The sequence below is a fragment of the Budorcas taxicolor genome, chromosome 7 (assembly GCF_023091745.1).
Source record: "Budorcas taxicolor isolate Tak-1 chromosome 7, Takin1.1, whole genome shotgun sequence".
Taxonomy (NCBI): Eukaryota; Metazoa; Chordata; class Mammalia; order Artiodactyla; family Bovidae; genus Budorcas; species Budorcas taxicolor.
Window position 1 is genome coordinate 72,173,444 of NC_068916.1, and position 15,752 is coordinate 72,189,195.

Genomic DNA, 15,752 nt, shown 5'->3' on the forward strand with positions numbered 1-15,752 from the left:
AGTTAAGTCATGCAAACTTTTGTAATCACTGTCAAATCTGGCACCGAGATCTTGGAACCATCAAACTATTGGGGGGATTTTCTTTTTAAAGGGAAGAATGGGATGTTAGGGTGAGGTCTGACTTAGACATAGGCCTCTACCTTGTTGGTAGGCCAACAAGAGTGACCTCACTCGGTAGAAAAAATTATTTTCTGACTTTTCAAGGGAAATAGTAGAATACCAGTCTGTAACCATTGTGGGGTTGGAGATGTTTGGAGGAATCAGTGAAACTAACATAGTCTTTCCTATGGTGGAGAGAGTACCACCCCATTATACACCCTTTGTACCCATCCATGCCTTTTTTCCTCCTCTCAGAACATATCTGCGTTAGGTCTTTTCCTTTTTGGAAGCCAAGGACTCCTCTAATTATTTCCCTATACATCTCAAGTATATATAATCATCCTAGCTAGGGCAATGACATTTTACCAATAATTTTAGAGGGACAAGACACACCCCAAAGACCTAGATGCTAGAATAGATCTGTGGGTAAGAAATGTCTGGATATTCAGGCCCCATGGTTCCTTAACTACCCTATTTACTCATGGACTTCAGTTATTTTTAAAGAAAATGCCATAGAGATGCTTCAAAGACAAGATAGTGATATACTGTAGTGTCTAAAGAATGAAAAAGTCATCCAGAAAGTTCTAGGATTATCAAATAGCCTCTGTTTTGCTCTCTATATTTCATTTAGCTAATAAATTTTATTGAAGATCTACTACATAACAGGCACTGTTCTAGATACTTCAGACTCATCATTGAGCTAAACAGACAAAAATCTATGCCTCTTATTCATAATAGCAAGATGCAAAAACAACCTAAATGTTCATCAGTGGGTAAAAGGATAAACAGAAAGTGGTATACACATAAAAATAAATACTATTAATATATAGTCTTAATAGGAAAGAAAAATATCATGTGATCCAGCAATCCCACTCCTGGGCTTATATCTGGAGAAAACCACACTTCTAAAACACACATGCATCCCAATATTCATAGCAGCACTATTTCCAATAGCCAAGACATGGATACAACCTAAATGTCCATCAACAGAGGGATGAATAAGGACGATGTGAAATATATATATATATATATATATATATATATATATATATATATGTATGTATACATATATATACACAATGGAATACTACTCAGCCATAAAAAGAATGAAATAATGCCATTTGCAGCAACATAGATGAACTTAGAGGTTATCATACTAAGTGAAGTAAGTTAGAGAAAAACAGAAAGTGACAATACATACTAACCATAATGAAATCATATGGTATTGTAGAAGGTAAGCACTCAATCAAGATAAGATAGGGGAGGATTTGAAGGGCCACTTGCAGAAGGAAGTTCAGTATTAAATAAAAAACATATAAAACCTCATTAAAGGTGCTACTTGAGCAAAAGCTTGACACAAGTGAGTGGTTAGCTAAACAGAAAACTAGTGGTGGGGGTGGAGAGAAAGGCAAGCATTTCAGGCAGAGGGAACAGGTGGAATAGACCTGATGGTGGGAATATGCCTGTTGCATTAGAGGAACAACAAGAAAACTAGTAGATTTGCTGTTTCTGGATATTCATCATGCCCAGGATCATTCAACAAAGTGAAGGTCTTTATGGGGAAGGTAATTAGGATTTTACTCTAAGGCCCACTGATTTTTTTGTGCATGGTTTAATATTTGTAAAGTTACCAGTATTGTGCAAGGGGCTAAAGATAAAACTCGTAAATAAAACATGTCCTTGCTGCCAAGAGGGAAGAGAGGAGAGTTAGTCTACAGGCCACGGCAATCACTGCAGTTGGTATCTGATGGGGATGTAGGAGGACTAACTTCAAAGAAGGCCTCCCTGAGGACAGAATGAATATTCTACCAAGATATCAAGAAGTAGAAGTGAGCCAGAAAATGAGCAAGGGGAACAATGCTCTGGGTGATGGGGTGGCACGTTGGAAATCCTGGAGGCAAGATGACACAGAGCACATTGGGAACTGAAACACGTTTAGCCTGAATAGCATTTAGGAGAAAAGGGTACATAATGAGCATAATGAGGGAGAAAGATGCTGGGAGATATTATAGGGGCCTTAAACGCTGCTTTAAGAATTTTTTCTTTAAGAAAAAAATTTATAAAGTGTTTTACACTGGAAACTGATGTAACTAAATTTTATCCTTTTTTTTTTGATACAAAATTGGTCTCAATAATTTTTGGCTCATTACCCTACTTCCCTCATTGATCCATGTATGATCCTCTTTTATTGATTATTTAGTTACTTCCAATGATTTGGAATAATTTCCAAATTATTTCCACTACCCATTGTGAAAGTTAGGAGGCTTTGACAATAGTCTTCACCTCTTTCCTCTAACCCCTGTCCCATACCCCTGTCCTTCCCAATTCAAGGTAACCATTACCCTAAATTCTGAGTTTATTCTTCTTCTGTTTTCTTTTTCTGTTTGAAGTTTTGCAATCCTACTTGCCTTTTTTTGACATTATAATTATGGTTAAAAGTTCACATTCATATTTATTCACATTGTTGTGAAATCTGCAGAATTATTTTTATCTGGCAAAATTGAAACTATATACATCTGATATCAACCTTCTGTTTCCTCCTGTCCCTGTCAACCATTCTACTTTCTGTTTTTATAATTTTGACTGTTTAGATACCTCGTATAAGAGGAATCATACAGTATTTGTCTTTTCATGACTAGTTTATCTCATTTAGCATAATATTGTCAAGGTTTATCCATGATATACCATGTGACAGAATTTTCTTTTTCTTTAAGACTGAATACTATTCTACTGAAAAAAAAATGTATATATACGTAACATATGTATTTATGTGTATTTTTTAAAGGTATACTATATTTTAAGCACTCGGGCTGCTACTGGTGGAGTTTGGAGGGAGATGAAATAGTCCCTACATGGCTATGATGTTCACATTGCACTAATGGAATTAGTTGTATTCCAGGCATTTCCACATACAAAGGCAATTACAGAGTTCTGAAGCTAGGGTATCACGTGCCTTGGGCATGAAGTCTGGTGACTGGGAATTATCCTCTCCTTGGTGAGTCTGCCATGAATCATGAAAATCGCATTTCTCGCTGTGTGAGATTAGATCATCCACATCAGTTGAGATCTGCAGTTTTAAAGGCTAGTGGTGGGCATGAAGACCCCTACTATCCTCAAATGACCAATGTATTTTCTCCCATTTTTTTCCCCAACAGAAAAAACCTTAATATTAGATCTTACTGTATAACACAGGGAATTATATTGAATATCCTGTAATAAACCATAATGGAAAAAGAGATTTAAAAAGACTGTACAGGGACTTCCCTGGTGGTCCTGTGGGAGGTCCATGTTCCCAAAGCAGGGGGCCTCATTCAATCCCCGGTCAGGGAACTAGATCCCACATGCCTCAACTAAGAGGTCACATGCTGCAACTAAAGATTCTGAAGTAAAGCTCCCAAACGCTGTGACAAATCGTGAAGATCCTGCATGCTCAATTAAGACCTGGAGCAGCCAAATAAATAAAAATAAGGAAATATTTTAAAAATAAAAAATGTACATATATATATGTATAACTGAATCATTTTGCCATACAGCAGAAATTAACAGAAGATTGTAAGTCAACTAAGATTGAAAAAGTCCTTAAATTGAGTATCAGACATATAAATGAGAATTTGGAATAGTATCTTCCTTTCCTTTCCATTACTTCATGCATGACCTCTTTCTGGAACACTTGTGAATAAACAGAAATTTAATGGGGTCAGAAGGGATTAAGATGGAGCTGTCATAGACCAAAATAGTGGGACACAAGGGTGGGGGGAAAAGGCAGGAGGGAGAGAGAGAATGATGTGATTCCAGAAAAGGAGTCAGTCAACAAGATGTAGAAGGAAGTGTGCAGGGAAGAATGTTTACTGGGGCATAGAATATTATACAAGCTACCAAAACAAGTAGGAGAGGAGGTGGAAAAGGCAGGGAGGGCAGAGAAAGGGGGGTGGCCAGAGGTAGGAATTGGCCCAATGAAATGGCGCCAACTCCCAGGGAGATTGCTGAGGGCTTCCAACCTGCAGATCCATCTGTCTCTTTGGATTCTAGGGCAAACCTCATTAGTGTGAGGGGCACCCCACGGCTCAGCCCCTACCCCGGGGACCTCGGATCCCCATCTGGCAAGCTAATGGAACAAGTCTGCCATAGGTTTGCACTCTTTCAAACGTTCTTCTTCTAATAAGAAAAATGCATGTTTTCCACTATTTATTCAGTTTTATTGGTTATGTCATGCTGTTATTCTAGCCTCAGGAGTCACACTCATTTGATTTTAAGCTGACTGTTGAAGAAGAATAATAACTTAACTCTTTGTGTAATTAAACTCTGAAAAGCAAATCCTCTTTTACAGTCATCTTACCTGGCAGGAGGACAAAGACATCCACTGGACTTCCAAACCGTGGCACCTGGGATGCAGGCCACGTGCTTCAGGACTGGGGTTACTCAGAAGGCCAAAGGGGCACATGCTTCATGAGATATTTTATTTCTTCCTGCAAAGAAATGAGAGAAGTTAAGGGGCCACTGCAAATCTAGAGATTTACAATTCTAGTGGTGAAAAATACTATCCATGTTGGTAAGTGGTTTAGTCATTAAGTCGTGTCCAATGCTTGTGACCCCATGGACTGTAGTCCACCAGGTTCCTCTGTCCATGGGATTCTTCAGGCAAGAATACTGGAGTGGGTTGCCACGCCCTTCTCCAGGGGTTCTTCCTGACCCAGGGATTGAACCCAGATCTCCTGCCCTGCAGGTGGATTCTTTACCGATTGAGCCACCAGGGAAGCCCATTGTCCATTGGACATACAAATAAAGTGAAATATACCTGGAACTTATACATGAAACATTAATGCATGTAGCCAGAACTTACTTAAGGATAATTAAAAAGTCTCATAGATGAGCCTTCCTCTGCCAAGGCTATAAATTCATTCTTATAACGTATTGAGGGCTTCGTACTCTCTCTGCATCTAATTAATTATTTTATTTATTTAATAAATCTATATCAACTGCTCACTCCATGCCAGCATTGTGGTAATTTTTGAGGTTACACTCAATTGTGTAAAAGACATATTTTTTTTCTTGCCCTCATGGAGCTTATAATTTCTTATGATAATTGAAGTTGCCTAATGGAAGAGAAATAGTCAAGTACCTTTTCTGATAATATGAATATACTCTTCTTCTTTACTATGGTGGCAGACATCATTCCAGAGTTCCCCGTCCTCTATTCGCTTGAGAATGGAACAAGGGAAGGAAGGGGAGTGGGACACCCAATGTCTGCCTTGCAGTTCCACGTTCTCTACTTTGTTGTGTGACCTTGGGCATGTCACATAACCTTTCTGAGACTCCATTTCCCTCATCTGGCAAATCCAACCTGCCACATTATCTTATCTCACAAAAATTCTGTGAAGTTGAAATAAAATTAAACATGGGAAGCTCTTTTTAAAGTGTTATACAATGTGTTCTGTTTTGTCCCTTTTCCCTTAAGCTTTGATAACAAGCTATAAGGTGGTAAAAACCCACTCTGCACACCATTGTGTGGCCTTGGGTGTTTTCATGACATTTTCTGAGACTTTATTTCCTAATTAGAAAGCAGATATTATAATTGAACACATACAATTGCAAGGATTAAAGAAAAGCTAATAATGTACATACACCCTTACTCTGGTTCAGCAGCAAATGTGCTCTTGATAAAAGGTTAATTTATTATTTCTCTTCTTTCCTCTTGTTCTGCTTTCTTTTACTCTTTTACTTTGTCTCTGAAGACCACCAAGGAAGCAAGATCAAAGTTATTGTGGGTGGAAGGGAAACTATGGCAGTGTTTTCCCCCTCAATAACAATTCTTATGCACTTGGCATTTTTCTTCTCTGGCAAGGCAGTAGTTACTTTAATGGGGGTAACAGTCAATGAGATAATAACAATAGCAGATAACAATTAGCACTAACTGTGGAATTAGGATCTAAGCACTTAGGAAGAATATCCCATTTAATCCTCTCTGCTCTGAATTAGGTACTGTTGTTATGAGGAAAATAAGACACAGAGAGGTTAAACAACTTGACCAACATCATGGTGCTGGAGCCGGAACTTGAGCCCACTTCATCAGACACTGGCATCTATATTCTTAACTGCCTGGTGTTCTGGGCTCCTGGTCACCCTATTTATAAGACTTGAGCTACTCAAGGGAAATTGGCACTTTTCAGATTTTCTCATCCAAGTTCTATAACTAAGCTGTTCATTTAGACTTCAAAATAAGTATTGAACAAAAAAGGATGGATGGATCAATCAATGGACAGTCCCTGAAAACTTCAAAGAAAATGTGGTTATTCCAGAGTGGTTTTCAGCTTTCTAAGCAAAATCTGTTTTATTCCAGCATTCCTGCTCTCTTGCTCATTTTTACTTATTCTTTCTTTGCCTTTGCTTTAAAGATGGACTACCACCTTCAACATCCTTTCTCCTTATAGGAAAGTCACTCTCTGCTGCCATTACAACTTCAGGCCATTCAATCCAAATCAGTTTGGTTCAGGTACTACAAATCACTCCTGCTTTCTTGTTCATCTCTGATGGTCTGGTTAGGAATAGCAGTGGGGCTACAGATAATCATTTTGTTTATATAATTATATATCATTATCATATAAATGATAATGTAATCATCTGAGAATCTTTAGGAAGCTAGAAATTGTGATAGGTTTTTTACCTTTTTATTTTATCTGCATAATTATCCTGCTTAGATGTTATTCTGTCCATTTTACAGATGAAAACATCAAGTTCAGAGCCCATGACCACAATTATCACATAGTGCAATCAGGTTACAAGTCCAGGCCTGGGCTTTTTGTTTTATATGAAGCAACTTCCTATTCTCCTCTACGTTTCAACCTTCTAATCAAGAAAGTGTTAAATGGATCATTAACACTTTTAGGAGATCAAGATTATTCTTTTGAATGGATGCAAAATTGCTACTTATCTGTTTCTAGTCTCAAAGTTAACCTTCTCTTTTTTATTAAAATAGGGAAAAAAGCCACTTCTTGATTTCAGTGTTATCTCTAGACCAGTAACACCTAAGAGCTTTGCTTCTTACAATTTTATTCATATTACTCTTACTCTTGCATAGTAGCTGCATACTTCCTTTAATCCAAGAATAAAAAAATAACACAGAATTCTCCTCTCTACCTTGAATGATGTGTTGCAACAATAAGTATATAAATAGCTTAAATTTTTTCCATGTGCCCCTTTATCTATTTCGGCAAATATTTGATGTGAATGCTTATTATATTTGTTTGAATACTGATGTGACCTCTCTATGGAGCAGGGAAAGCCAGGATGAAAAATGTGATCTTTACATTGGCACTTACAGCATGTAGATATTCCATGTTTCTACACCACTGTTGAACTTCTTGGGGGAGGAGATGGGTATGAGAACATGGCAAAATATTTCTCCTCATAATCTTCGTACAAAAGTAATGCTTTATTCTCTGTCATCTCCCTGCTTCAGAAAATTCAAAGTTTTCTGGAAAGCTATGAAAGAAGGTAGGCATGGCCTCAGCTTTGAAATGGGAGCTGTATTAATTAGGTCCTCAGAGAGTAGATGCTGAGATGTAATTAGGATTACAAGAGGCTTATTACATAAAAGGAGAGAAAACAGTGTTGAAGACAGAAGGTTTACAGGCATGGTGTTAGATGTAACAAAAGTCTTGGTCAACCCAGTGGAGGATCTCCGGAACACACATGTTCCGTTAGATGAGTCCCATATTGGACAGAAATGTTCAGGATCACACTATGCTCAGTCTTTGGCTACCGCTGTCCAGGAAGAGCACGACTTCAGATCGAAAGCTGAAGCAGGTTCTGAAGATGTTCATAGATAGAAGCTGTTGGCTTATTTCACTCCTTGAAGTGCAAAGTATTTTCTTGAAAGGAGATTTAATTGTACACCTCACTGATGCTACGAGAGACAATTAGAGGTATTTTAGAGGTCTTCTAATCCCATTCTCACATGTTACTGTCGAGTCCTAAAATTTCCTAAAGAATTCTTCAGCATCCTGCAGCCTCTTTGAACATGTTTTTTATACTTCACTGCATGTTTTTGAAGTTGTTTTAAGAGACTTATTTTTGCAGGCTGCCATCTATGGGGTAGCACAGAATTGGACACGACTGAAGTGACTTAGCAGCAACAGCAGCAGCAGCAGAGATAATGTAATGCCTCTTCACACAAAGGTAAGAACTTTGCAGTAAAATGCATTGGTAACCCCATGAACAGTATGAAAAGGCAAAAAGATAGGACACTGAAAGATGAACTCCCCAAGTGAGTAGGTGCCCAATAGGCTACTGGAGATTAGTGGAGAAATAACTCCAGAAAGAATGAAGGGATGGACCCAAAGCAAAAAAATAAATAAAAATAAAAATACCCAGTTGTGGATGGGACTGGTGATAGAAGCAAAGTCCAATGCTGTAAAGAGCAATATTGCATAGGAACCTGGAATGTTAGGTGCATGAATCAAGGCAAATTGGAAGTGGTCAAACAGGAGATGGCAAGAGTGAACGTCAACATTCCAGAAATCAGTGAACTAAAATGGACTGGATGGGTGAATTTAACTCAGATGACCATTATATCTATTATTGTGGGCAGGAATCCCTCAGAAGAAATGGAGCAGCCATCATAGTCAACAAAAGAATCCGAAATGCAGTACTTGGATGCAATCTCAAAAATGACATAATGATCTCTGTTCATTTCCAACACAAATCATTCAATATCATGGTAATCCAAGTTTACGCCCCAAACAGTAGCACTGAAGAAGCTGAAGTAGAATGGTTCTATGAAAACCTATAAGACTTTTTAGAACTAACACCCAAAATAGATGTCCTTTTCATTATAGGGGACTACTAGAATGCAAAAGTAGGATGTCAAGAAACACCTGGAGTAACAGTCAAATTTGGCCTTGGAGTACAGAATGAAGAAGGGCAAAGTCTCATAGAGTTTTGTCAAGAGAACACACTGGTCATAGCAAACACCCTCTTTCAACAACTCAAGAGAAGACTCTACACATGAACATCACCAGCTGCCCAACACCAATATCATATTGATTATATTCTTTGCAGCCAAAGATGGAGAAGCTCTATACATTTAGTAAAAACAAGACTAGGAGCTGACTGTTGCTCAGATCATGAGCTCCTTATGGCCAAATTCAGACTTAAACTGAAGAAAGTAGGGAAAACCACTAAACCATTCAGGTATGACCTAAATCAAATCCCTTACGATTATACAGTGGAAGTGAGAAATAGATTTAAGGGACTAGATCTGATAGACAGTGCCTGATAAACTATGCACAGAGGTTCATGACATTGTACAGGACAAAGAGATCAAGACCATTCCCAAGAAAAAGAAATGCAAAAAAGCAAAATGGCTGTCTGAGGAGGCCTTACAATTAGCTGTGAAAAGAAGAGAAGCTAAAAGCAAAGGAGAAAAGGAAACATATACCCATTTGAATGCAGAATTCCAAAGAATAGCAAAAAGATATAAGAAAGTCTTCCTCAGTGATAAATGCAAAGATAGAGGAAAACAATAGCATAGGAAAGACTAGAGATCTCATCAAGAAAATTAGAGATACCAGGGGAAAATTTCATGCAAAGAGGGGCTCAATAAAAGACAGAAATGGTATGGACCTAACAGAAGCAGAAGATATTAAGAAGAGGGGGCAAGAATACACAGAAGATTTATACAAAAAGGATCCTCACAACCCAGATGATCACGATAGTGTGATCACTCACCTAGAGCCAGACATATGGGAATGTGAAGTCAAGTGGGCCTTAGGAAGCATCACTATGAACAAAGCTAGTGGAAGTGATGGCATTCCAGCTGAGCTGTTTCAAATCCTGAAAGATGATGCTGTGAAAGTGCTGCACTCAATATGCCAGCAAATTTGGAAAACTCAGCAGTGTCCACAGGACTGGAAAAGGTCAGTTTTCATTCCAATCCCAAAGAAAGGCAATGCCAAAGAATGATCAAACTACTGCACAATTGCACTCATCTCACACGCAAGTAAAGTAATGCTCAAGATTCTCCAAGCCAGGCTTCAACAATACATGAATTGTGAACTTCCAGATGTTCAAGCTGGTTTTAGAAAAGGCAGAGGAACCAGAGATCAAATTGCTAACATCTGCTGGATCATCAAAAAGCAGGAGAATTCCAAAAAAACATGTATTTCTACTTTATTAACTATGCCAAAGCCTTTGACTGTGTGGATCACAATCAACTGTGGAAAATTCTGAAAGAGATGGGAATACCAGACTACCTGACCTGCCTCTTGAGAAATCTGTAGGCAGGTCAGGAAGCATCAGTTAGAACTGGACATGGAACAACAGACTGGTTCCAAATAGGAAAAGGAGTACGTCAAGGCTGTATATTGTCACCCTGCTTATTTAACTTATATGCAGAGTATATCATGAGAAACGCTGGGCTGGAGGAAGCACAAGCTGGAATCAAGATTGCTGGGAGAAATATCAGTAACCTCAGATATGCAAATGACACCACCCTTATGGCAGAAAGTGAAGAAGAACTAAAAAGCCTCTTGATGAAAGTGAAGGAGGAGAGTGAAAAAGTTGGCTTAACGCTTAACATTCAGAAAACGAAGATCATGGCATCCGGTCCCATCACTTCATGGGAAACAGATGGGGAAACAGTGGAAACAATGTCAGACTTTATTTTTCTGGGCTCCAAAATCACTGCAGATGGTGACTGCAACCATGAAATTAAAAGACACTTACCCCTTGGAAGGAAAGTTATGGCTGACCTCGACAGTCTCTTAAAAAGCAGAGACATACCTTTGTCAACAAAGGTCCATCTAGTCAAGGCTATGGTTTTTCCAGTGCTCAGGTATGGATGTGAGGGTTGAGCTGTAAACAAAGCTGAGCACCAAAGAATGGATGCTTTTGAACTATGGTGTAGGAGAAGACTCTTGAGAATCCCTTGGACTGCAAGGAGATCCAACCAGTCCATCCTAAAAGAGATCAGTCCTGGGTGTTCATTGGAAGGTCTGATGTTAAAGCTGAAACTCCAATATTTTGGCCACCTGATGTGAATTGCTGACTCATTTGAAAAGACCCTGATGCTGGGAAAGAATGAGGGCAGGAGGAGAAGGGGACGGCAGAGGATGAGATGGCTGGATGGCATCACTGACTCGATGGACATGAGTTTGTGTAAACTGTAGGGGTTGGTGATGGACAATGAGGCCTGGCATGCTGTGCTTCATGGCGTCGCAAAGAGTCGGACATGACTGAGCAACCAACCTGAACTGAACTGATACAGCTAACCCTTCATGTTCTTGTTGTTACATATATTTATCTATATGTGTTATAGATCCCACAAGACATCCCATTAATTTTGCTTTCAATAGTCATATAGCTTACATAAGATTGGAGAAAAAATAAAGAATAAAATAGGTTTTTGAATTTATTCAGATACATACCATTTACAGTGGCTTAAGTGTTATCTGAGGATCTGAATTTACATCTGATATCATTTTTTTTTAACCTGGAGATTTTCCTTTAAGATATTTATGGTAAGATTTCTCTTAGTTTTCCTCATGTTGAATTGGTCTTTATTCTTGAAGATTATTTTTTTCTGAATTTTCTAATTCAGGATTAAAAAGTCTATATAGACTCTGGCATGATTTTTCTATTTCTTTCAGCACTTTAAAAATGTTGTCTCACTCTTCTCTGGCCTCCATGGTTTCTGGTAGGAAATTAGACATTAATTTAATCAATCTTTCCCTGTAGGTAATGTGTCATTTTTCCCTTGTTGCTTTCAAGATGTGCTTTTCATCTTTAGCTTATAATAGGCTGATTGTGGCTTATAATAGTTTGACAGTATGAGCTTCTTCATGTTTATGCTGCTTTGTGTTTATTAAGCATCTTGTATCTGCCGATTTCTTCAATCAAATATGGGGAATTTGAGGCCCTTATTTATTAAATATTTTTACTGCCATAATTTTTTCTTCCCTTCCCTTTTTGGATTCTAATTATCCAATATGTTGAACCATTTGTTACAACAGGTCTTCAGAGCTCTATTTAATTTTATTTTTCTCTCTTATTTTCTTATTTGTATTTTTCACTCTCATTCATATTAGATAATTACCAGGACCTAACTTTCAAACTGGGGGTGGGAGGAGAAGGGGACGACAGAGGATGAGATGCCTGGATGGCATCACCGACTCGATGGACATGAGTCTGAGTGAACTCTGGGAGTTGGTGATGGACAGGGAGGCCTGGCATGCTGCAATTCATGGGGTCACAGAGAGTCGGACACGACTGAGCATCTGAACTGAACTGAACTTTCAAATTAACTTGCTTCTGTCTTTTCCAGATTTTTTAAAAAATTTTACTTTATTTTACTTTACAATACTGTATTGGTTTTGCCATACATCAACATGAATCTGCCACGGGTGTACATGTGTTTCCATCCTGAACCCCCCTCCCACCTTCCTCCCCATACCATCCCTCTGGGTCATCCCAGTGCACCAGCCCCAAGCATCCTGTATCCTGCATTGAACCTAGACTGGCAATTCATTTCTTATATGATATTATACACGTTTCAATGCCATTCTCCCAAATCATCCCACCCTCTTCCCCTCCCACAGAGTCCAAAAGACTGTTCTATACATCTGTGTCTCTTTTGCTGTCTCTCATACAGGGTTATTGTTACCATCTTTCTAAATTCCATATATATGTGTTAGTATACTCTTCTGGTGTTTTTCTTTCTGGCTTACTTCACTCTGTATAATCGGCTCCAGTTTCATTCACCTCATTGTCTTTGTTTAAGCTGTTCTAGTCTGGACATCAACGTGTGGTCAGAGATCAACCAGAGACATGGGTAGAAAGAATTTGAAGATCCCCTCTTCTGTCGTTCCAAGATCCCTCAATTCATCAATATCTCCATAGCTATAGTTCCCCTTGTCAGAGAAAAGTGCATACGAGCCATAGCAACTGCCCTTAGTCCAAGACAAAAAGCTGTGAAAACAGAGCTTGTCCAGCTCCACTCCTCCTGTGCCCAGAAAGAGCACTGCCTCCAATATGCTTTCTTCTAGTCCTTCTCCATTGCCTCAAGCAAGCTGTTATTTTTTATTATGTCCAGATTTTATAACTGTCTTCCGCAGGGGAGTCATCTGGTAGCGTCTGCCATTACAAGAAGCTGCTAACCAAAAGTTTTTGAAAAAATCTTAGCCATAATTCAATTACATGTGACTTCTTAAGTTTGCTTCCTGAACAACTCTGAAATGTGATTATCTCTCTCCAGGCTGTTGACCACCTCGTTGGTTATTATTACTTCTGTCCTGTTCAACTAGTTTCTTTGAATTTACTCTTGTGTTCTCCACACAATTGTCAGAGATATCCCAACAGTACAAATCTAAATAGGTCTCTCTCTCATTTAAAAGCTTCAAGTGTATCTCTAATAATTTTAGAGTAAAATTACAAATCCTTAGATAAACAAGATACTGCATAAAATAGCCCTTGCTTATTTATCTAGAAAAAGGGATGAGATCGCTCTTTCTAGGGGAGCTCCAGCCACATGGCCTTTTTGCTTTATTTTCAGTGATATTGACTTTCATGGTCATTGTCTATATACAGGGGATACTTATTTTTGGATAGGAAGTCTCTTCTACTGTTCTTTGCTCAATAACTTCACTTTGTGCTTGAGTTCTCTCCTCAAACATTAGCTTCCCCAGGGAAGACCCTTAGTCATTCAGATTAGGCTAGGGTGCTTTGTGATAGACCTCACAGCACATGGTTCTTTGAGCACCACTGTATTATCTTCAGCTTTTGGGGGCCTCCCTTGTGGCTCAGCTGGTAAAGAATCATTCTGCAATGTGGGATACTTGGGTTTGATCCCTGGGTTGGGAAGATACCCTGGAGAAGGGAAAGGCTACCCACTCCAGTATTCTGGCCTGGAGAATTCCAAGGACTACATGGGGTCGCAGAGTGGTAGCTGAGCAGGCACAGGAGGGCCTAGAGGAGCTATCCCATGTTGAAGGTCAGGAACGGTGGCAGTAAGGAGAGACCCCTCATCCAAGGTAAGGAGCAGCAGCTGTGCTTTGCTGGAGCAGCCTGGGAAGAGAGAGCCCACGCCCAAGGTAAGAGAAAACCAAGTAAGGTGGTAGGTGCTGCAAGAGGGCATCAGAGGGCAGACATACTGCAACCATACTCACAGAAAACTAGTCAATCTAATCACACTAGGACCACAGCCTTGTCTAACTCAATGAAAACAAGCCATGCCTGCAGGGCAACCCAAGACGGGAGGGTCATGGTGGAGAGGTGTGAAAGAATGTGGTCCACTGGAGAAGGGAATGGCCAGCCACTTCAATGTTCTTGCCTTGAGAATCCCATAAACAGTATGAAAAGGCAAAATGATAGGATACTGAAAGAGGAACTCCCCAGGTCATTAGGTGCCCAATATGCTACTGGAGATCAGTGGAGAAATAACTCCAGAAAGAATAAAGGGATGGAGCCAAAGCAAAAACAATACCTAGCTGTGGATGTGACTGGTGATAGAAGCAAGAGCCAATGCTGTAAAGAGCAATATTGCATAGGAACCTGGAATGTCAGGTCTATGAATCAAGGCAAATTGGAAGTGGTCAAACAAGAGATGGCAAGGGTGAACGTCAACATTCTAGGAATCAGCGAACTAAAATGGACTGGAATGGGTTAATTTAACTCAGATGACCATTATATCTACTACGGTGGGCAGGATTCCCTCAGAAGAAATGGAGTAGCCATCATGGTCAACAAAAGAGTCTGAAATGCAGTACTTGGATGCAATCTCAAAAATGACAGAATGATCTCTGTTCGTCTCCAGGGCAAGCCATTTAATATCACAGTTATCCAAGTTTATGCCCCAACCAGTAATGCTGAAGAAACTGAAGTTGAGCAGTTTTATGAAGACCTACAAGACCTTTTAGAACTAACACCCCCAAAAGATCTTCTTTTCATTATAGGGGACTGGAAGTAGGAAGTCAAGAAACACCTGGAGTAACAGGCAAATTTGGCCTTGGAATGTGGAATGAAGCAGGGCAAAGACTAATAGAGTTTTGCCAAGAAAATGCACTGGTCATAGCAAACACCCTCTTCCAACAACACAAGAGAATACTTTACACATGGACATCACCAGATGGTCAACACTGAAATCAGATTGATTATATTCTTTGCAGCCAAAGATGAAGAAGCTCTATACAGTCAACAAAAACAAGACCAGGAGCTGACTGTGGCTCAGATTATGAACTCCTTATTACCAGATTCAGACTCAAATTGAAGAAAATAGGGAAAGTTCGTGACATTGTACAGGAGACAGGGATCAAGACCATCCCAAGGAAAAGAAATGCAAAAAAGCAAAATGGCTGTCTGGGGAGGCCTTACAAATAGCTGTGAAAAGAAGAGAGGTGAAAAGCAAAGGAGAAAAGGAAAGATACAAGCATCTGAATGCAGAGTTCCAAAGAATTGCAAGAGATAACAAAGCCCTCTTCAGCAATCAATGCAAAGAAATAGAGGAAAAGAACAGAATGGGAAAGACTAGAGATCTCTTCAAGAAAATTAGAGATACCAAAGGAACATTTCATGCAAAGATGGGGTTGATAAAGGACAGAAATCATATGGACCTAACAGAAGCAGAAGATATTAAGAAGAGGTGGCAAGAATACACGGAAGAA